Source organism: Callospermophilus lateralis, chromosome 2, assembly GCF_048772815.1.
Source record: "Callospermophilus lateralis isolate mCalLat2 chromosome 2, mCalLat2.hap1, whole genome shotgun sequence".
NCBI classification, from domain to species: Eukaryota; Metazoa; Chordata; class Mammalia; order Rodentia; family Sciuridae; genus Callospermophilus; species Callospermophilus lateralis.
Window position 1 is genome coordinate 25,715,118 of NC_135306.1, and position 21,406 is coordinate 25,736,523.

A 21,406-nucleotide genomic window follows, 5' to 3' on the forward strand; every position below is an offset into this window, starting at 1 on the left:
ACACTGTACTCAAGGCCAGTGGCTCCTACATCTGGCTTCTAAAAACACACCTTCTAAGTTCCCACCCTTAAACCTAAGGAATCCCTCTCCTGCAGTGGAACTTAAAAGTCCATTTTTAATAAATCCCTTTTTGTTTCTAAGTTCTCAGAATTAATTCTGGAAGATCAACCAGGTTTAGAAATCACTGCCCATACCACAGTTTTACAGTCATTTTTAAAAGGGGATGTCCACCCTCCTGCCGCCACACAAACACTTGAGGTTCCTCAAACACTTTTTTTATGAGCAATGAAGAGAACAGAACAACTTCCTCCACTGCCACCCAAATATCCAGCAATTAGCAGGCTAGACCCACAGATTCTTCACATTCTGAAGCTGCTAAAACAAACACTGTGTGTCTGGTGCAAAGTTTGCTCACCAGCCCCTATGACTTGTGTGGGCTTCCCATCCATCTAAATGAACGAGCCAGAGCTGCTGATTCCAGGTGAAATGATAAATAAGTCAAAGGAGCCTCAGTCTTAGCTCTGGACTCCATCCAAACTGCAGACAAAAAGATTTACTAATCCCTTGCATACAATATAAAAATAATAATACAAAAACATAACCACCTGCCATTAGCCAAATCTAATCTAATCCTTCCTTGCAGTGAAAATTTTACTTGGGGTGTTGAACCCAAACTCGGCCTCCCGTGCACCATAAATGAATTAATGGTACAGGCCTGTGTGCAAGGGATTCTGGGAAGACTCAACTCCTCAGAATGAACTGGGATAAAACATAAGGATTAAAATCAAAACTAGGAAACATGGCCATGAGGAGCAAAGTCTTTTCATTTTTCCATCCATACACTATTCTGTCTTCACTGGGCCAGCATTAATATGGTCTCTGCTTCAGAAAGGCTTTGACTTTCCTGCTATTATCCTAGTCTTGCTTTAACACATACTTTATATTAGAATGCGTTCCAGGAAGCATATGGCAATAGAACTAGGTCAACCATTAACCAAATAACAGGAAACTGCTCTGCAGCGCACACCCTTCAAAAGCTTGCTTAATGAGCTGGCTCTTCAGAATATGTCCTTCAGTGAGGTTGGAACTAACAGGATCCATGGGTTTCTTTAATGCTGCAAGGTCACCTAATACCTAGAAGGCTTCTGCACATACTAGACTTTCAATGGTCTAAATCATTCAATTGAAATGTTCAAGAACTAAAAAGTCAAAGGTGAAGAAGGATGTTTTCTGAATTCGCCTGACTGTCCTCAAAGAACATTGATTATTATCCTGGGTCTATGGCTTCATTCTTCCAATTCTGTTACATTGATAGGAAACACTGCATCCTCATCTTTTCTTTCCATAACATTTTTCTCTATATTCCTTGAGGCTTCCATATCACCAACTTACCCTATGAAATATATGCCACAATCCACTTGGACTTAATAGGTCAAATTCACTCTTAGTTTCATATAAAACTATAAATGTGTTTCCTCCATGAACAACAGCCTTAAATCATTGACTATTCTTGGGCTTGAATCTCCAGTGTTTCAGACTCGATTCTACGAAGTCCACCTTTAGAATGCACGGAAGTGTCAATGAGGATCATAATAGTAAACTGTCATTCTCAAATTAAAATTCTTCCAAAATTACCAACAACCCAACTCTGCATGGCTTCTTCAACCTAGATTGCCATCTGGACATTCTTACTACCAAAATGTATGTAATATGGACTTGTAGAGCTGGGCAGTTTCCTTGAATGGAAACTCTTGTCTTTAAATTAGAATCAGGGCCAAATATTCACTCACCAACAATTAAAGAGTGTTTGTCTAATGATGTTTGGAGTAGCAATCACTGCTCATTTTGTTTCAGAAATCTAGGAATATTTAGGAAAGAGATATTTAGAAGCAATGTCACCTTTTAAAAAAATGCTAGGTTTGGTTTACTGAACCAACATATGTCTTTTGTGACATCTTTTCTAGACACTATGCAAGGCACAAGATACAGGTGAACAGGGGGACCCTGGGCCTGCCTTTCTGTGGCTTCCAGTCTCATGTCTGTTCAGTAACTGACATGAAACAAACCAGTGGTTGGCCTTCAAAGTTCATTTGGCCAAATTTTAACTGGTTAAGGTCTTTTTCTCTGAAAACAGCCATCAAGTTTTCACTGAGCACCAACATTCTAGAAGCTAGTACACTGGGCTAGAGGTCAAAGAAAAAGAGAACTCTAAGAGACATTAAAATTGTTAAGTCTTTTGAATTTTGGATAACTACATGTCTTACTTCTGTGCTATTCTTGGAAAATTTCAGGTTTTCTTTTAAAGGAGTTGGTTGTGTAGCAATAGTCAAAACAAAAAAACCAGAACCTCATCTAAGGAATTTAATAAATAATCTATTACAGAATGTTCAAGATAGTGCAAACAGAGGTTAAGGTGCTTTTTTTCTCCTTCACCAGATTTTGGAGCCACGTTTCACAGAGGGACCCACCGGCTTTTAGAAGTCACTATGTAATAAAAGATACTGCTCAGCCCCAATTGCCGAGAAACGAAACATTTGTCAATCCCAACAGTGCAAGCTTCAAGGAGTCCCCTACTGGGGATATCACGAAAACCTCAAGGGTATTCTGACCCCCAGATCAGAGAGTCACTGTTTAACAGTGCTCTGCCCATAATTTTATAAAAACTTAAGGATGAGAAGAAAGGGAATTAGTATTTTTTATATGCCCACTATATGTCAGGCTCTGAAACAGAGATTTATATTCATGATCTCATTTATTCCCCACAAGAACCTTACAAAGCAGATTTCTTTTCCCAGATAAGGAAACTAGGATCAGAGATTACATGCTTCTCTCAAGGTCACTCAGCTACTCAATAGCTCTGAGGTCTAGGATCCTTGCACCATGTTCAGCAGCCCCTGCTGCAAGGTCTTCGCTGGCCTACTAACACTGATAGCAAAGGATTCCCTTACTCGTGGCCTCCCTCATGCAAGGAAGTCATGGGTTCCTCCCTCATATGAGTGCACACTGCTCACATCATAATCTCCAAGACCCTTGAAAGATGGTCTAGTGGTTCTCAGAGTGCACACACTGCCGATGGCAGAGGTCAGGCCAGTTCAAACTCTTAAGATACAGAGCAAGATGAAGTCAGTGGGTCCTCGTGCCAATTGCTCTCATCCTTATTCTGCAGAAGCATGCCAAGGCCTGCCTGGAATGATGCAGGAAAGGGTCACCATAGCCGATCCTATACCCCTCCAGCTTGCTATGAAATAAAAGCTCAGTGCTGAGAGAGGCTGCTTCTTGAAAACCTGCCAATATTGCTTCATAGGAATCAAAATTCTTAAACTAGTTGCATCCATCAACCTCAGAGTTAAACCAAGGAGGTCTAAAGGTTAAAGGTCTAAGAATCTGTGGACCCAAACCATCCTGGCGTCCACATCTTCCACTCTGCCCACTGGACATTCCTTTTTAACTCACAAAGGAATCCAAATGCGTGAAGTTCTGACTACTGACACATTTAAATAGAGAAGCACAGGTAAGCACCACAGTTATGAAAGGCCCATCTTTTGCCATTAATAAAAATGTACCCCGACAACCACTCTTTCTATTCCAGCAGCTCCACAAGAAAGGTGGGATTGCTGAAATGCAGAGCTACTTAACATAAACAAACACAGAGTCCACACTGGGGTTAGGAGATGTGGCTAATTTTAGACGACTGTTTTACTTCAGATGAATCGGAGCCTGGACCTCTCACAGGTTTAATGGAACCCTCGCACCTACATTTAACCAACTCCACCTCAAAGTTTTCTCAACTATGGAAAACAAGTGGTGAAGCAGCTGAAAGAAGGAATTCATTCCCGCGCTGTGAGGTCCTCCCAGACAGACTGTGCAGTCGGCCCCAGGCCCTGGGCGGCTGGGGCTGCACCAGGAGTTGATGCTGAGAAGATGTGAGCGCTCAGGAACATCTCACGATGGTCAGGCTCTGTAGAGCTTCCACTGAGCAGCCTCAGAAACACCTAATCGTTCAAGAGAGGATGCGAAAGGCTTCCCAGCAAACAGCAAAAATGCCGAGGGCACTTGATGATTACAGACAACTCGCTGGTCCCAATCCTAGGGAAGCTCTGGAAGACTCCACGCTTTGACTGCATACAGAACATAGTCTCTGATATTAGAAACAATCAAATATCGTGTTCAGTTGGTATTCCGAGATTCTGTGGGTTGCTCTCTCTCCCCTTAATACCACCACGAAGGCTGCAGAGCGTGGAGCTAAGAGTACTTGTCAACTTCTTCCCGCTCAAGCCAGTGAGAAGACCTGTTTCAGCCTGGTGGCTCGTTGTACTTGCTCATCAGCTTTCGGGTTTAACAAAGGAAAACAATCTACCCCTCAAATTGTAGAAGCTTTCTTTCCAGGAGAACTAGACAACCCTGATGGCTCTCTCCAGTTACATAGCAATTATGTAATTGCTAAGCTTCTGCAGAATCACGGGAACCATTCCGCAGCTTCTTACCAACTACAGCTGCAGCCCAATGTTCTGAGATGATTGCAGCCTGTGAATGGATGGCCGGTCTCAAAGCCGAGCACAAAGGGACATACAATGGGATTCCATCTCAAGCACAAAGATGTTCCTGCCTAATGAAGCCCTTTCTCCTCCTCCCAGTCTGTGCAGCAGACTCTTCCCTCTGCCCGCCCTACAAGTGTGTGGAATGTGGTTTACTCTGTTTATGCTGACAGGTTCCAAAAGAGGCAGAAAATCAGCTGAAGTTTTGCCATGGACCATGCACAAGGTAATCATTTAACACATAATGTGAAAGCTCCAGAAGAGGACAAGAGGCAAGGGGGGGTAGAAAGCATCTCTCTAGGCTTCCTGCATTGGCATGAAATGACTGCTTCCCTTCCTTCTGCCAGCTCCAATCCTTCATGTTGACATTACACATCCTGTACTGTAGATCCACCCCCATGCTGCCGCTTGCCCAGCTGAATTATCTCCTGCGTCACAGCGGTGGTAACAGAACTGCTGGCTCGGCAGACCTGAGAGCACCATTTCAATGCTTAATGCATTCAGCAACTGGACACATTACCAGTGCATCGGGGCTGGTTTGTGGCCCTCTTAGCAGCCATGCAATACTTGACCTAACCTTCTGCTAACCAGATGGTCTGTTTGCCTCTTGGGACCAAACCATTAAACTTTACTTTATTAAATTCTATCCAAATGTGGGGACAGTTTACAGCAGCGTGTCTGGTTCATCTCCAACAGGGTTGCTAAGATGAAAATGACCTAAAAATAACTGGAAACTCTACTTCACACCAACAGAGAACAAGATATTTTGGAGTAAATATTTAAAATATCTGCCAGATTACGAACCACAGCAGCACAGACTACATGGTTAGCAAATTATATTGTAAATACATACACACAAAGATGCAGAAATGAATGCATCTAAACAGGAATCTGTTCGCCACTCCCCTGACTCCAGGCTATTTTAATGTGGGTGAGGACATCCATCTCCATCATAATCACTTCAATTACCAAAACAAAGAGCCTAACACAACTCTGGTAGAGAGATCCCACTTCCCCTGCATTTGACCACCTAGGCACACACTGCAGGTGTGCCTGTCCTCCAAAGGTGCTCAAAAATGTATAATGAATGAATAGATGAACAGGCACATATTTCTTAACTATAACAGCATCCATAAAATACATCTTATGACAATGAAGACATTAAATGCTTTCCAACTCTATCATCAAGCCACAACTGCTAACTAGACATGCAAAAACCAGGCATCAGATGAATGGCAAGGAGCAAGCCATCTGCACCAGAGGCATTGGGTGGCCACTAATTCATCAGTGCAAATGAACCAGAGGTGGCTATTTACTGGGCACCTGGCTGGGTGCTGGGTGTTTTACATATATTAGCCTCTTAGCCTCCTCCAGAAAGAATTCCACTCTAAAGATAGGAAACTAGCCACTAGGAGCAATTAGGAGCTTAACCCAAGTTCATAGAGCTGGGAGGTAAGTGGGAGGTAAGGGTGTGAATTTAATTCTGACTCCAAAACCAACTGATTTTCTCTGTAGTCACAGGTAAGAAACAATCTTACCACAGGTAAAGAATTGAACATATATGAAGGTGAAGTCCCTAACCTAAAGGCTCAAGTGGAAAACCTTCCCACTCCTAGTCCTTAAGATGTCCTAGGGTGTACAACCAGAGATATGAAAAATTGTGCTCTATATGTGTAATATGAATTGTAATGCATTCTGCTGCCATATATAACAAATTTAAATTTAAAAAAAAAAAAAAAAGATGTCCTAGCTACTCCAGGCTTCTGGTTCTACTGTTTCATCTCATATTTCTCATTATATTGAGGGCATTCTGTGTTATAATAATTGCTACCACACCCATGGCTACATCTCCACTCTTTTCATTTGGGGTCCACCCTCTGAGACTAAAAATCTCTCACTTGGGAGAATCCTAGAGATTTAAACACCAGTAAATAAAGTGCACAGTTGCATGGTCAGTTTTTCTCTCCCCCTCAAACAGCTCTGGACATAATTTTTAAATGATAACTGTAAAGTTTTCATTAAAAAAAAATTCTGCTGACACCTTAATATATCTGAAAATTTCCAAAATGTTAAACAATAACACCACCACCTCATGGGTGATTTGCTTTTAAAGGTGAAAAATAAGTAGCATTTTTACCAAAGAATCACTTACATGTTCTTCATCTTTTTAATCAACATACCCGTCACCACCATTCTGCCACCAATGAAGCCACCAATTAATGTTCTTTAGCCAAAGCCAACAAGGTAAAGTAAGTCCTGTTAGGTCCTACCAACACCATTCCACATTCTCCACATTTGAAATGCCATCTACCCTTAAGACATTCTAAAATTAGCCTCCTTACTCCTGAGATCTCAGTGCATCTGATATTACAGTGTGTTAGTAAGACCAAGTGGACATAGACTGTTAAAATATATATCTGCACAAAGAAAACCAAAGCATTTCTAAGCAAGGTCCAGGACAATCCTCAAACTGCTCAGAAATATCTTATATGAGTGAAACAACAGAGGTATCCAACTTTTATATAAAACAACACAACCAGGATTTTCCTTGCAATAAAAAAATACTATTGTCTTAGACAAATCATTTCTTTTCCAGAATGATACCAAACAATAAGAACAGTAATAACATCTTTCTTCCAAAAAGCTCAAAGAACTTCACATTTATTAAAAAATTGTTCCCCTACAACACTCCAGGGAATATCTCTGCAAGGTGTGGACAGGCAACATTGTTAGCATGTAAATGCAATTTTCCAAGAGGAAACAGCACCATTCTCAGGTACTTTACAAATTCCTAGTGAACGCTGCTGGGTCCACAATCAAATAGAACAGCAGCCCGGGCTGTAGCCACATCTCTCTGTGATGGGCAACAGAAGCAAAGACTGCTCATCAATAAAGGCAGGCACTCCAACTGGCAGAATTCAAAAACTGAGTTCAAAAACAAGGCCAAAATAATTAATATACTAACTGTGGATAAATGTGGCAAAGTCCTGGAGAAAGGTCTCTTCCTCAGTTTCTCCATCAGTGAGGAAAAAGAAACTATCATTTTGAGTGTCCATTATAAACCAGGACCCTTAAACACACAACATTTTGTAACCCTTTCATTTCTATAGAGTTATATTACTGTCATTCACATTTTATTGGGTAGGAAATCATGGGAACAAAGAAATTAAGTGACTTATACAGGGCCACACAGCTAGGAAGGGACAGAGATAAATTTCAACCTGCACTTGGGCCAACCCTTGGCCCACTCTCTTAAAGAAGACCCCCAACATAGACTGCATTTATACCCAGAAATTCAAAGAGACAACTACAAGTAGAAATCTGCACTCTTGGTGTTCTAGCAAAAAACAAAAAACGAGTGCCCAGAGATAACTTCTCTACACACACACACACACACACACACACACACACACACTGTTCTTCAGACAGATCAACTACCCTGAAGTTTGCTAGGGTGTATAAATTTTAAGTGCACTATTTTCCTATATAATTGCACATCCAAGAGGGAAGGCAGCCAAATGACAATCTGGCCCAACGATTCCCAGTGTCACACTGACATATTCACTTCTGACACAGGTTGTTGTCTGTATTTCCTAGAAATCGCTGCCTCCATTGGGAAGATAACAGTAAACAACATCCCAAGCAATGACCTGATCTCTTTGTGCTAGAAGAGGCTGACAATACATTTCATCAATCTGGGGTTAATATAGAAAGTTCTCACTTCACAGTTCTCAGACCTTAATGATCATGTTTATAAGCCACTATCTTAAACACAAATGATTCTTTTTTTCACCTTAAGATTATACCTTATACAGTAAAAGATTGATGGAAATGAATCACATTAAAACTACTGGAAAAGCTCCATGTGCTGAGGAAAAAAGCTAGACAATTTTGGATTCTTATGCTTCAAGATTTTTATCTGCTAATGTACTAATGCTTTTTCGGTGCATACTTGAAGCCTAAAACTTAAGAATCTATGTTTCTGCAGAAACCAACATGAGGTAGACAGTTCACGCATGGTCATGGATAAGATAATACTGTCACAGATCTTCCTACAAAGGTAAGGACAAGATCATGGGAAGGTGGCCAGAGGGGAAGAAGAAACAGGCAAGAGCACTTTGGAAACATCAGATGTTCACTGTTTCAGAGCTGCTTCAAATAAGATCACTAACATTTACCTGCGCTAGGGTCAATTTTGATAATTGTAGTTGACGTCTAGAAACGGGGTTATGAATATAATTATCATGAAGCAGCAATCGGGCAATCACAACCTAATTAAGCCCACTGACTAGATTATCTTGTTTCCCCCTAATAATCGCATAACATTTAACACTTGCTAATTTCAGGACCTATGGGTGATGTTCACTCTTTATTAACATGAAACACTCAACCATGGGTAGGCATGAACTCCAGGGACAGTCGACACCTGTTCTTGAACACCCCTTCACCTCTCAGCCCCTTCAAATTACTAATTGGAGGCAAAGTCATGGAGAAGGCGGAGTAAACAGAACTTCCATGCAAGCGGAAGGGTGCAGTTCTGCTTTCTAAAATGCCTGCTGCTTTATGTGATCTACAGACTGTGCTTTTATACAATAACCAAGGAAATCTATCTTTGAAAATGTGCTTTTCTCTTCCTGTCAAGATAATGGATGAATCCTCTGGCAGTCTTACATACATGATCTTCATAAGTTTGCCTCCTTGCGACATGTTCCAAGGCTGCCTCACCTACAGTGCCTCTCACGTTGGCCGTGCTCTCAAACTCAACGTCCTATGCCCTGTTGTCACTACATGACAATGACATGTTGACACAATTCACCTGGCCTTCTGCCAAGCAGTTCCGGAGGGCAACCTGGGTGGGTTTCTCTCCAACGAATTTGGAAAAAGATTGAAGAAACAAGACTGATCTTTGAGAAAGTCTGGTGGGAGGGTTGTTTTTAGAAGGCTAGGCACTACTTTGAGGGTCTCAGTTTATGCTCCATGGGGCTAAACAGAGTCTCCCCTATTCCTCTAAATTAGAAATTCCCCCCAGAGAATCACATGATTTGGTACAGTTCACTTTATACCCTTAAACTATAGAGTTATTTTTTTTCCTGAGACTTTTCCCCATTAAAGTTATTTCATCTAAGAAAACAAGAGCTTTGGTAAGTTTAGTAGACAATGATATGCATGCGGTGAAAATGGATATGGCCTCCTCTGGTTCACATTATGAACAGGACACGTTTATCCCCCTACAAGGTTTTGGTTATGGATCTGTCGGGGAACCAGAGATCAACTGAACAGATCCACAGCACGGCAAAGATTTTATAAAACCAACACTATTTGCCTCCTGGCTGAAGAATCTAGTCAGTATTTAATGCCTAACTACTCATCTGACAGAAGTGACCCTCCTGGATATCTTAGGGGTATCTGGACCTACCCCTTAGAACAGCTTATTGCTCTTAAGGCCATTTGGTCATCCATCAATAGCAGCTTTCTTACGTTACCACAGTGATTCAGGGAGAGGCAAATAAGACCAAAACATTCATCAAGTCCCAGGATCTACAGAGTACATGGGGATCACTAAAGGGGTGGGGTGACGGCACCACACTTTCAAGATAATCTGTCCCACCCCCTTCCACAAATGACCATTAGATAGTGGAACCAATTTTCAAATGTCTGTGTGGCTTCTGAAGACATTTTTCAGGCTTATAATAACCAAAGCCAATTTAGAGCACTGAAACTTTCAAGAAAGCCCCTAAGAAAAAAAGCAAAACACTTTTCTACTTAAAAAAATAATAACAATAAGCCACACGGCGTATCTTTCTGCCATAACAGATAGGTGCTTTTTAAAAAAACCCATGGGTGGGCTAGGGCTGTAGCTCAGTGGCAGAGCATTTGCCTTGCAGGTGTGAGGCACTGGGTTCCATCCTTAGCACCACATAAAAATAAACAAATTTTAAAAAGTCATTCTGTCCATCTACAACTACAAAAAACTAAAAACAAAAACCATGTGTATAGTATATTGAGTTTGACATAATTTAAATTATTTTTTTTTCTCTAAAGTTTTGTTTTTCCTATCACCTTTTATAACTCAGAAGAACAAAAAGAGGGTACTATGCAGTGAAACACAACTTTTGTCAGGCTATTGCAATCAGTTGTATCTCTCATACCAACCAATATATTATAATTAATGTTCCATTATGTGCAGATTTCCTTCCAGAACACCAAGGATAAACTCCTGGCAACTGGAGAGATAAACCATCAGGAACATAAGCTATTAGCACACTAAGTAATAACCAAGGCCAGGTTCTACCAGCAGAGAGCCAGGGCTCTGAAGGCAGTCGCCATTCATGTGAATCCCGGCTCTTCTACTTCCTAGTACCATGACCTTGGGTATATTACTTTACCTCCCTAACCCTCAGTTTCCTCTATCATATGAACAGTCCCTGGTTCATATTAAATGTTAAATAAACGTTACCTAGTATTAATATTAACTGAGTCAATCCCAAGAGGGGAAATAGCATTTCATGGTAGGTCTGTGATATTCCTACTCTGTACTGAAGTTGGCAGAATTTTATGATGGAGCGATCATATTTATCCTCTATTATTCTTAACTAATATTAAGCCAGACAATATTCACTGACAGCAGAAAGGGGAAGGTTTTGCAGCTGAACTCTGACATTCAAATGAAAATGGTCTCCACACAGAGCCTCTTTCCAGTTAGCAATACGAAAGAAAACCAACAGGCTTCAGAGAAGACTATTAAAGACTATTAAGACTATTAAAGATTGAAACCACTGAAGAGAAGTCTGGGTGGTATGTACTTGTTGAACTGAAACCTTCAAAGATCTGTGGCTGGCATCCATCTCTGGCCATCTTCAGTCTGCAACCCAGGGTGCAAATTTTGTCCCAAAGGAAGGACTCTTAGATTAGGACCATGACAATCTAGATAGGGTGAGTGGGGCTCAGTTGCTGACTAACTGATCATAACACAGAGGGATGATGTAATTTGGGATTAGAAAGGCTAAACATTCTGCACTGCAATGGCCTTATTTTGGATTTTAAAATGCTGGGAGTGGACTGACAGACCAACCTGTGACGTTTGGCTCCAGCACCTGGCTTAATCCCAAACTGGACACCAGGTAGTAGTCATGATCCACTCCTTTCCTCTCTGAAATAAGCAGTCTTTGTTCTTTCTTCTAATACCCAGAGCATAGGTAGAGAAGCTCTATGGATAACCTTAGAGAGGACTATCACATTTTCTGCCCATTAATAATGCAGCTATTTTCTACTGTGCTCTATTCTCTACTAAGTTCATTTTCCAAGGAAATCTCCATGTAGGCCTACTTAACCAGTTCCCTCAAGTTTCCATCTTTCCTTTATCAGAAGGACTGCATTTGTAACACAGAAGTCATACAAATAGTCTTTCAAGCTCAATTCTATTTTTCACAATAGAAGCTTACCAAAGAATGTGGGTCTGAGCTGGTCTTCATATTTCACATGCAATAGGTACCAAATTACAAGGTCTTTTTCTACTTGCTTTATTGTTTTCTTAAGAGCAATGCCTTACTTCTTCCCGGAGGCTCTTCCCAGTGGACAGACCTCCTCTATTCCGACTTGTCAATTATTTCCTTGCCTCTCTTCTTTTCCTTTTCCCATCCAAGCAATCCCTCCTTCCAGCAAATTTCCACCATATAATTACAGCAATGCTTTAGCCTACTTTTCTGTTAGCTTAACAACCCTGTCTATTTTCTACTTGTGCTGATGCTACTGTTTGCTTTTCTGACGGGCTAATCCATGTATCCTTTCAAGGCCTGACTTCCCCTACCATGATAGCAGCTGGAGCTCTAATTCACAGGTGCCTTCCAAAGCTTTTCATTAGCAACAGAAATGAGATGGTTTAGAAACCCATTTCTTAATCTGCAGGTGAGTATTGGAACCTTTGTGCAGCAAACATCTTTCAAGTATCCCACATTGTGCCTCTGCACAATTATTTTCTGAGTAATAAGTACAATGTTATAGGCACATTTGCAGTGTTAACAGGGAGAATGTTCCCTCAGAGGAAATCAGCTTTGCCCCCCCACCTCTGGCATTTCCCAGCTTGAGAGAGAAGCAGTCAGCAGACATGAGCAAACTGAAGAATAATGGCTTTTCCTCCTTCCGTCTGAATAGGAAAGAGAAGAATCCAAAAATCCGAGGGCCTTCGCTTGTGCTCTGGTTCAACTGGCCAGACAAGGGCTTAGGGAGCGAGTTTGGCCTTCCCCAGCTGGGCTCTGTGGCGGATAAGCCTCTCCACAAATCCTGGGCTTAATTACTTCTGACACAGTTGTCCTGCCTGGGCCTCCAGCTCCTTTTGTGCTCCAACCAATCTGAATCCAAAGGTAAGTCTCTGCTCACTCACCTTGGACAAATGCTTAATTTCCTACTAAGTGATCCTAAAACTTTTTAATCAAGATCCATTGGTTCCTAGTAGCATTTCCCCCACCTTCCTTGCATGGTCTTTGTTAAAAGACTACTTGAAGGCCTGGCAAATAACTTCATGAATTATACACTCTTCATCTTCAGGTATTTATTTTTTAACAAATAAGAACCTACCAGCCCTCCCTTCGCCCCAATGAGCAGGTTCTACCTTTTGAATGAAGTCAAGGGTAGATGTGGACAGGCTCAGCATAAGTCTTTGATTAATACTCCAGAAGCAACATGAAGTGAACTGAACAAGCAAACACATGAAAGCAAGGAAATCAATACCAAAATACCCATGACCTGGCATGCAAAGACACTTTCCCTCCAAGAATAACTCAAGAAGAATCGGCTCCAGCCAGGAATTAGGAAAGAATGCTTTGAAGACACCCAGTAAGCTGCTCACCAGAAGCAAAGACAATGCATTTGTAGGTGACAATACCAGCACCCTCTCCCACCACATAGCTCTCTACCTCTTGTCTTTCCAAGCCCTGGAAAAATCAACTTTGTGCTGCAGCCACACACCCAGAGACTTTAAAAACCATATGGATGCTTCAGCTGATGAGGACAGGAGGCCTTGGAAAGAAGATAAATTTTATGATAGCATTTCCAAGCAGAAAATGTAAATCCAAATCGCTTCCAATGGACTTCTCATTTATCAGTTATGCAGTTCTCCAGATAGAAAGTTCAAGGGGACAAAAAAGATTCAAAAGAGCTTCCTAGTAAACTGCAAATGCAATCTAAATTCATAAAACTCCATTTTCCTGCATTTGGAAACTTCTCCTGGGTCTTATCAATCCAGGAGACGGTTGAACTTAGGATTATCTTCTTTCCAATGTCCCCTCACTCCCCCCACCCCAACCCCAAACTTTTTTCTTCTTCCTTCAGCACTGGCATGCAAACCATGCTGTTTTAACTTCTTTCCTGTTCTCCCAGTTCTTCTGGAACATTTTATTTTCGACAGTCAACTCATTTGGAGGAGTGCCACACTGAGGTTCAACTGTTTACAGCGTTAACTGTGTTTCTGCCAGAAGTCCACCTCCAGCACCACCTTCTCCAGTCTGCCTCCTGGAGTACGAATTTATGCATTCTTTTGGAAGAAGCTTAGAAAAATGTGGAAACTTACAAATATCACTCATCCTTCCTTACAAAATTACTTTTGCTTGTCCAAGGGGAGACAGAAATGGAAACCTGTTTCACCCTTCCTATGGTGCTGTCCCAACCCTCATGGCTAAATGTTGCCTATGTTGTTAAAAGTCATTTTAATGACGACTTCATGTATACCGAGGAAATGGGAAAGAGTTAGCCACTGGTCTGCAAGAGTGAATTGGGCTCCAAGAAGATCCATGGAGGGCACATTTTTGAATGAGTACCGAACACTGGAAAATCACCAGTAATTATTTGAGACTGGATTTCACCCTCAGCCATTCATCAGTATTACAAAATGGCATCTCTGAAAGAAGCCAATTTAAATCTGTACCACATTGCAAAATAGATCCTCAGAGTCCAATTGTGGGCACTTTTGTAAGTTGCAATAGACCCAGACAAATTTCCAAAGAAGGGCATTTGAAAAGCACTTTCCAGTCCTGGATGATGGAACAAGAGAAAAGAACAGGAGAAAGTAAAAGAAAGCACAGCTACAAACCCAGTAGCTAAAGCTTGACTGGAAGTCATAGGAACAAAATCTGTCTCTGGATCTATGAATGAAACACACTGCCCAGCTCTGGGTCCCCAATGTTAAATTCAGCTAACAAAAATCCACACTCAGGCCCCACTGGTGCCAGACTCTCAGGGAGTCTTGGGCCTTGGAGAGAACCGCTGTTTCACAACCTCACTATCAAATGCAGTTGGGGTAGTGGAAAGGGCACTGGGCTGGAGTCAGCCGACCTGTGTTCTAGGCCTGGCTTTGTTACAACTGAACTTTCTGACCTTGTACTAGTCACTTCATGTCTTTCTGCCAGTTTCCTCTTCAGTAAAATAGGGTGGAGGGAGGATATTTGAAGTACATTATTTCTCTTAGGCATTAAAAAAAAAAAAAATAGCTTCTAAATTGGAAGTTGCCTGATAGTATAGTATTAAATACCTAATATTCCTCACTTATAGTGTACATGTGTCATTTTTTAAAAATGACTTTCATGTTCATTTCTACTTCAGAAATAGTATTTTGCCTATCATCCCAAATTCTTCACTTATGCTCCCTGCTCCCTCGAGCTCTTCCATATTACACTAAATGCCCTTCCCCCCCCACCCCTTCTTTCTTATTTTTTTAAGCAACCTTCCCCAAACTAAGACTTGTGCTATTAAAAGAGCTTAGAACTTCCCATTTCCTTGCTAGGGCTAAAATTAAACTGTCCATTCCTTGGGGCCCAATATAACATCTGCCAGATGTCTTGGCATATCACACAAGGAGAGGAATTTTCTTTTAGCATTATCTACTTTCTTCTCTGTTTTCTCATAATCAATTAATAGGTCACCAACATCCAGCTAATGTTTCTTTCAAAGCCATCAATTCTATAAGTATGTGAATCTCACAAGATGCTTGCCTTCACAAACACGTGCATACACACACACACACACACACACACAATTATCTTTCTGTTCACTGGATTTTAGCAATAAACCCTGTAAATACCTTCTCCCCCACTTCTTTTGAATATCTATAGTTGCCATATATAGACCACCCAGTTTCACATTCACATCAGATCCTTTGCAATCTGAGTTCATTATTTATATACTTCTTTATTTGTGACTGGAGCATTTTGAAATCATATCTCTGTTCTCTAGTTGTCAGCTTAGAACATTCAACACAGCTTTGTCAATTCTCTATCCCATGGCACAGTGAAGTCTGAAAAGGCACACACCACAAGAAAGATAAGTAAGGTTACCTTTAACCAAGAAATCTGAACATCAAACAATTCAAGGCAGACTAGACCCTATTAAAAGTCCATCACACGTAAAACAGGACTCCATCCCAAGGCAACTTTACCATTGCCTTCTTTCAAGAAAACTGACCACAAGTACTCTAAAGCCCATTAGTACAGTGGGATTTTTTTTCTCCTACTGTCTTCCGGAAGACTCATTAGGAAGAATAGATATAGTTTTTTTTTTTTTTCCTTTAAAAGTTGTCTAACTCCAAGAGTGTGGAGGGTGGGGGGGATCAAGTCCTCAGGGAATGCGGTCAATGAATGAGATTGATATAAAACAATATGAGAAATACTATGGAATATGAAGATCCAACAAGAATCTCTTGCATGGCAGTATTCATGACAGCTCACAAATATTTCTTCAGAATGATTTTCCTTTGTGATATACTAAAGCTATGGCAAAAATTTGCATAATGAGCCTGGTGAACTTGAAGTCTCAAAAACAAAAAAGATCTTTGAGCTTTGAGAGCAAATGAGTATGTTCAATTTGACACTTCTTATTTCTCTCATGATGGTTTATCCAAAATACTTGTCTCAATCCAAGTATGTTATGTCTAGAAAATTTCAAGAAACCATGCTTTTAAATATTATGGTGCTTGCCATGTTGAGAAAGTACAACAGACATGGATATGTTTCTCAGGTTACCAGTTAGAACATATTCTTGAACTTCAAAATGCTTATCTTAGAGACCTGACTTTTTCTCTCCAAAAAAGCTCAACTCCAAGACTGTCTATGAAGACACCAAAACACTTGCTCGCACAGTAAAAAATGTGGTGAGTCAAACTGCTGAACTGGCACTTTGTCATTCTTTCTTCCCCACTGAAATAAGTAAATTAACCACTTGTCCTGCTACCAACAATGATTTAAAAAAAAAAAAAAAAGAAAGAAAAGGATGTTTGCTTCAAGATCAACATATAATGTATTTATTTTTTCATAAACAAATATAGTTAATTAGATGTGTAATTACTTTCCCAAATAACTGTCTTTATCCATTGCATTTGAATTTCAAGTTTGAACATGTAGCATCCATATGTGCATTAGCAAATGTAAATATAACAGTGACAACATTCCACTTAACAAAACTAATGGATATCATCAAAAACCAACAATCAAAAATGAGGGAATTAAGGTATGATTCCAGGTAAAATTTTTCCAAAGTGCTCTAGGGTTTTTAATAAAGAAGCAGAGATCTGAACAGAAGTATTTTTGACTGAGCATACACATCAATTGAAAATCATACATCTTCATCTGCACAAACAGGGTTTTACTTCATTGACCATGGACAATTATCATCTAAAGAACCATGTATTTCCCCTCTCCTTTCACACCCCTCAGAAGAACAATAACCCTCAATTAATGACACAACAGTTTGGTTTGAAAAATGGGATGTTGTCATATATAGCACTGTGCATTTACTGAGTGACACTGTTACCAGCTACTCAACAGAATATAATTACATCTGGAAACGAAAATCACTTCAATATGCACAAAAATGCTGTAGACACAAGGAACTTCACACACAAAAATCTGATACATAATGAGAAAGCAAAGCAAGAAAAAGGCTTGTGCAAGTCGCTCACCAATGTGTTCCTTATTTTTGTTGAAGCTGGTACCTTTCTGTATCTCTCCTCAGTTGAAAGCAAGGTCCAATTAGCCCCCTTAGATTATATTAATTGGGTCTGAATCTCCTCCAAGTTTCCCTTCCACTGTGGAGTCCTCCCTCACATATCTTCAATAGTCCATCTAAAATTCTTCCAACATCTTCCCTCATCCTCAAGATGGCTACCTCACCTAATGGAAAAGCAACATCTTCATGGTTGGCTTTTTTAAATTCCTGAAGCATTTCAGGATTTAGTTCTTTACTTGGGTCAATTACATACATTCTTTAGAACTAATCTGTGAAGAGGTCCAAATCAGTGTGTGTGGACTGGGGTGTAGAACTGGGTTCTTTTTTCAAAACATCCTCACAAAATGTCTTCCTACAAAATGAATAAATTCCTCCAATTAAAAAGGTGAAGATACCTGGACATAAGGTTTTCTCAACTGACCTAATTTGTTTCCATAGTGACATTGTTAAGAAGACAAACTGATATTCCTGAAGACTTGCAGTCCTTGAGAACACAGGGGGGAAAAAAAAAACAGCAGAAGGAGAGGGAAAGGGGGAAACAAAGGAACTAAAAGAAGGCCTAACATACAAATGGACCAACCTGAAGAGAAAGACCCTGGAGAAACTGCTGTTAGTCAGACAGTCTTAGAGTTCCTCTGAGATCTTGCAGGAATTTTATTTTTTTCCCAGAAATCAACTCATACCAGACAATAAGGTCTTGCGATGCATCAAACATGATGATAACCAAGCCCCACAACTCAAAAAAAAATCTCAGCCTGGGGCCACCACCATCTTCACAATGAGGAAATAACATTTCCTGGGGACTTTAAGGAGAGCTGGAGAAGCCTAAAGTTGTGAGAAGACCTCAGTGGGAAGGTTTCAGGTTTTGCCTTGCTTTTGCTGAAGAGGGTCAAAACCCTTCAGGTCCACTCAAAAGGAGGAAAAAAAAAAATCCAAAAGTTTACTTTAAAATGGAAACGAACGTCTCAATAACTTGTGAAAGCACTCCTCTGGTGGGAGAAAAATCTGAGGAACCCTTAAAAGCCCTCATTTCTTTGCATAATGAATAGACAGTGAGGAACACCACCAGGTTTCCCTCTGGAGAGCCAGGAGGAGGAGGCTTGCCAGCCATCACCAACAGAGCTTCAAAATGGAGACATCCATAATTTCATAAACACTTCTCATCTCAGCTTTGTCTCCTGGAAACCCGCTCTCCTCCATTTTCTGATGGAGTTACAACCATGACACGGCTTACCTGACTCAGTTCCCAGCTCTCAACCAAACTAGTCACTTCCTCCCCCAAACCTGCAAGCCACCTCCAGAAACAAAACCAAAGCAAACCAAACAGCCAACACAGGCGCTCAGAGGCGGCCGGGAGCCCTGGGAGAAAGCCCCAACTGGTTGGTCTTTCCCCATCCCAGTCGCGTGCTTAAAAATGAAACTTTTTTTTTTTTTTTTTTTTTTTTTTTTGGTGGGGTTGGGGAGGAATATAAAAGGAACTCCAGGCGGCCTCCCTCCCTCCCTCCCTCCCTCCCTCCCTGTAGGTTAGAAGCTACAATGAAAAGAAAATGAGGGTTCCTTCAGGAATGGTGAACAGCCTGGAGAATGAACGTGAGAAGGAGCTTTGTGTTTTGGAGTCTGGACTGGAACCAAAGCAGACAGCTTGCAAATGGAGGACAGGGAGATAAAGAAAGGGAAAGAGAGGGGCTGCTCCAATGGGGGGCGGCTGCGGCTTCCCCTCGTGCCTGGAAGGAGGGCAGACCCCTGGGAACCGCACCAGGAGTGAGACGCCCCCCCAGGCCCCTGCCTTCCTTTCTCCCCGCCTCAGAGGAGAGCCAAGCGTGTGTAATGGCTTCTCCTCTCCAGAAACCGTTGTCCTCCACCAGACGCTTCTGAACCCCCAGCCTGGAGACAGCTCCTCAGCTGCTCCTCAACCTGCGCCCCCCGCCCGGCCCGGGCCCCCGGGTCCTCGCCTCTGTCCTCACCAGCAGCAGTAGCAGCAGCAGCAGCAGCAGCAGCAGCAGCCACCCCCGACACATCCCGACCCCGCATCCCAACTTCGGAGAGACAGAGAGAGAGCCAAATACCTGAGGAAGAGGGGGGTGCCAATCCGCACGGCTTTGCCATCGGGCGGGGGACAGGCAGACAGAGGGGGAAAGGAAGGAGAGGGACAGAGAAAGAAAGAGGTCAACCCGCTCAGGTCGGGGCCGCTCGCTCCTCTGACCCTCGCTCGCTCCCTCTGGCTCAGGCTCAGGTCTCCTGCCTCCCGCCCCCCGCCCCCCGCTCCGTCCCTACTCCTGTCCCCACACTCGGAGCATCCGTCCTGAGCCTCCAGCTCCCTTCTCACTCATCTTTCATTTTCTCTTCTCTTCATAGAACTACACGAAATTAATTAAGCCACAGCGCTCCGCTCCCCCCACCCCCAGCAGAAGGAGCAGCCAGCAGGAAAAGCACAGCCACCTCCACTGCCACCACCACCACCACCTTCTCCTCCTCTTCCTCCTCCTCCTCCTCTTCCTCCCCGGCTTCTCCTCCTCCTCTTCCTCCTCCCCCTCCTGCTCTCCCTCCTCCCCCTCCTCCTCCTCCTCCTCTCTTGCTTCTTCTCCTCTTCCAACAGCCAGTCCATGCAGGGGACTTCCTCTCCTCCCCGCTCCGCCAACCCTCCTTGGCCGAATGAATGAGCGCGTTTGTGCCTCCACCGCCCGGCGCTCTCCTCCCCGGAGCACTCAGACCACCCGGAGGTGGTGGTTAATTGCAGTAACTTACAGAAGAAGCGTCCCGGCGCCGGGAGGTGCTTCGGGTTCTCCAGCCCCACCGCCTCCTTATCCTCTTTCTCTTTCTCCTCTTCCTGCTCGGGTTATTGTTGTGGAAGTTGTTTGGGAGTCTCATGTGCTTCTGCCGGGTCTCAGCAATGGAGGATCGCCATCTTCCCTGCCTTCCTCGGCTCCTCAGACTCGCTGCAGCTGCAGATGACCTGAGATATCCGTCTCTCTCTCCCTCTCCCTCTCTCCCTCCCTCCCTCTCCCTCTCACTCTCTCCCCTCACTCTGCTCTTCTCTCTCCTCTCCTCCCTCTCCCTCGCGCTCTCTCTCTCTCTCTCTCCCTCCCTCTGTGTCTCTCTCTGAATAATGAGCAACCAGAGGGAGAGAGAAAGCAAGACAGAAAGAGAGAAGGAAGACAATCTTCTCCTGCCACACAAAACGCCGGAGCACCAGGGGGTGCGCGAAGCCTTTCTAATAACAACAACAACGTGCAGGAGAGAGGAAGGGGAAAAAAGAAAGAAAGAAATGAGGAAAAGGCTGGGGGGAAAGGGGGGAAGAATTCTCCAAGAGCTGGAGAAGCGCAAAAGGAGAAGCTGGAGGAGATGCTGAGGCTGCGGCTGCTGTCCCCCCTTCCCCCCCCCCAACCCCAGAAGGAGGCAAGGTGGTTGCAAAGTTAAGGCTGGGACATTGTCTTTGTCACTCAGAGCAACACAGAGCCAGGCCAGTGAGATGCAAGAGGAGGAGGTGGCGGTGGCGGAGGAGGAGGTGGTGGTGGTGGAGGAGGAGGAGGAAGAGGAGGAGAAGGAGGCAAAGGAGGAGGAGAAGGGGAAGAGGGAGATGAGATGAATAAAGACCTGCGGAGAAGGCGGTGCAAGGAGCGCGGCCGCCGGCCCCGAGGCTTGCGCGCTCGCGTCCCGGAGGCGCCTGGCAGCCCTGGCCGGTAGAGGAAGCCCCCAGTGAGGACCCTGCCCTGCGGCTCATAGCGCTCCCACCATCAGCCCTGCCCGAGGCGCCGAGCCCGGGCCCCTGAGGGTCCCTCACATGCATCCATCTAGAGGCCAATCTTTGCAAAGAACCTACATGGAGAACTGGAGGTTGCAAGTCTAAACCCAGATCAACCACGTGGGGCTTTTTAATTCCT

General features: G+C 42.9%; 1 protein-coding gene across 3 annotated transcripts in view; it reads right to left on the reverse strand.

Moving 5' to 3' along the window:
- Znf462 (zinc finger protein 462) overlaps window positions 1–20,336 on the reverse strand; it is a 131,931-nt gene extending 111,595 nt beyond the window's left edge. For all 3 annotated transcript variants that reach the window (XM_076845723.2, XM_076845722.2, XM_076845721.2), the window contains exon 1: window positions 20,271–20,336. The gene's annotated coding sequence lies outside the window, so the exon portion shown is untranslated. The remainder of the gene's footprint in view (window positions 1–20,270) is intronic.
- Window positions 20,337–21,406: the final 1,070 nt, after the last annotated feature.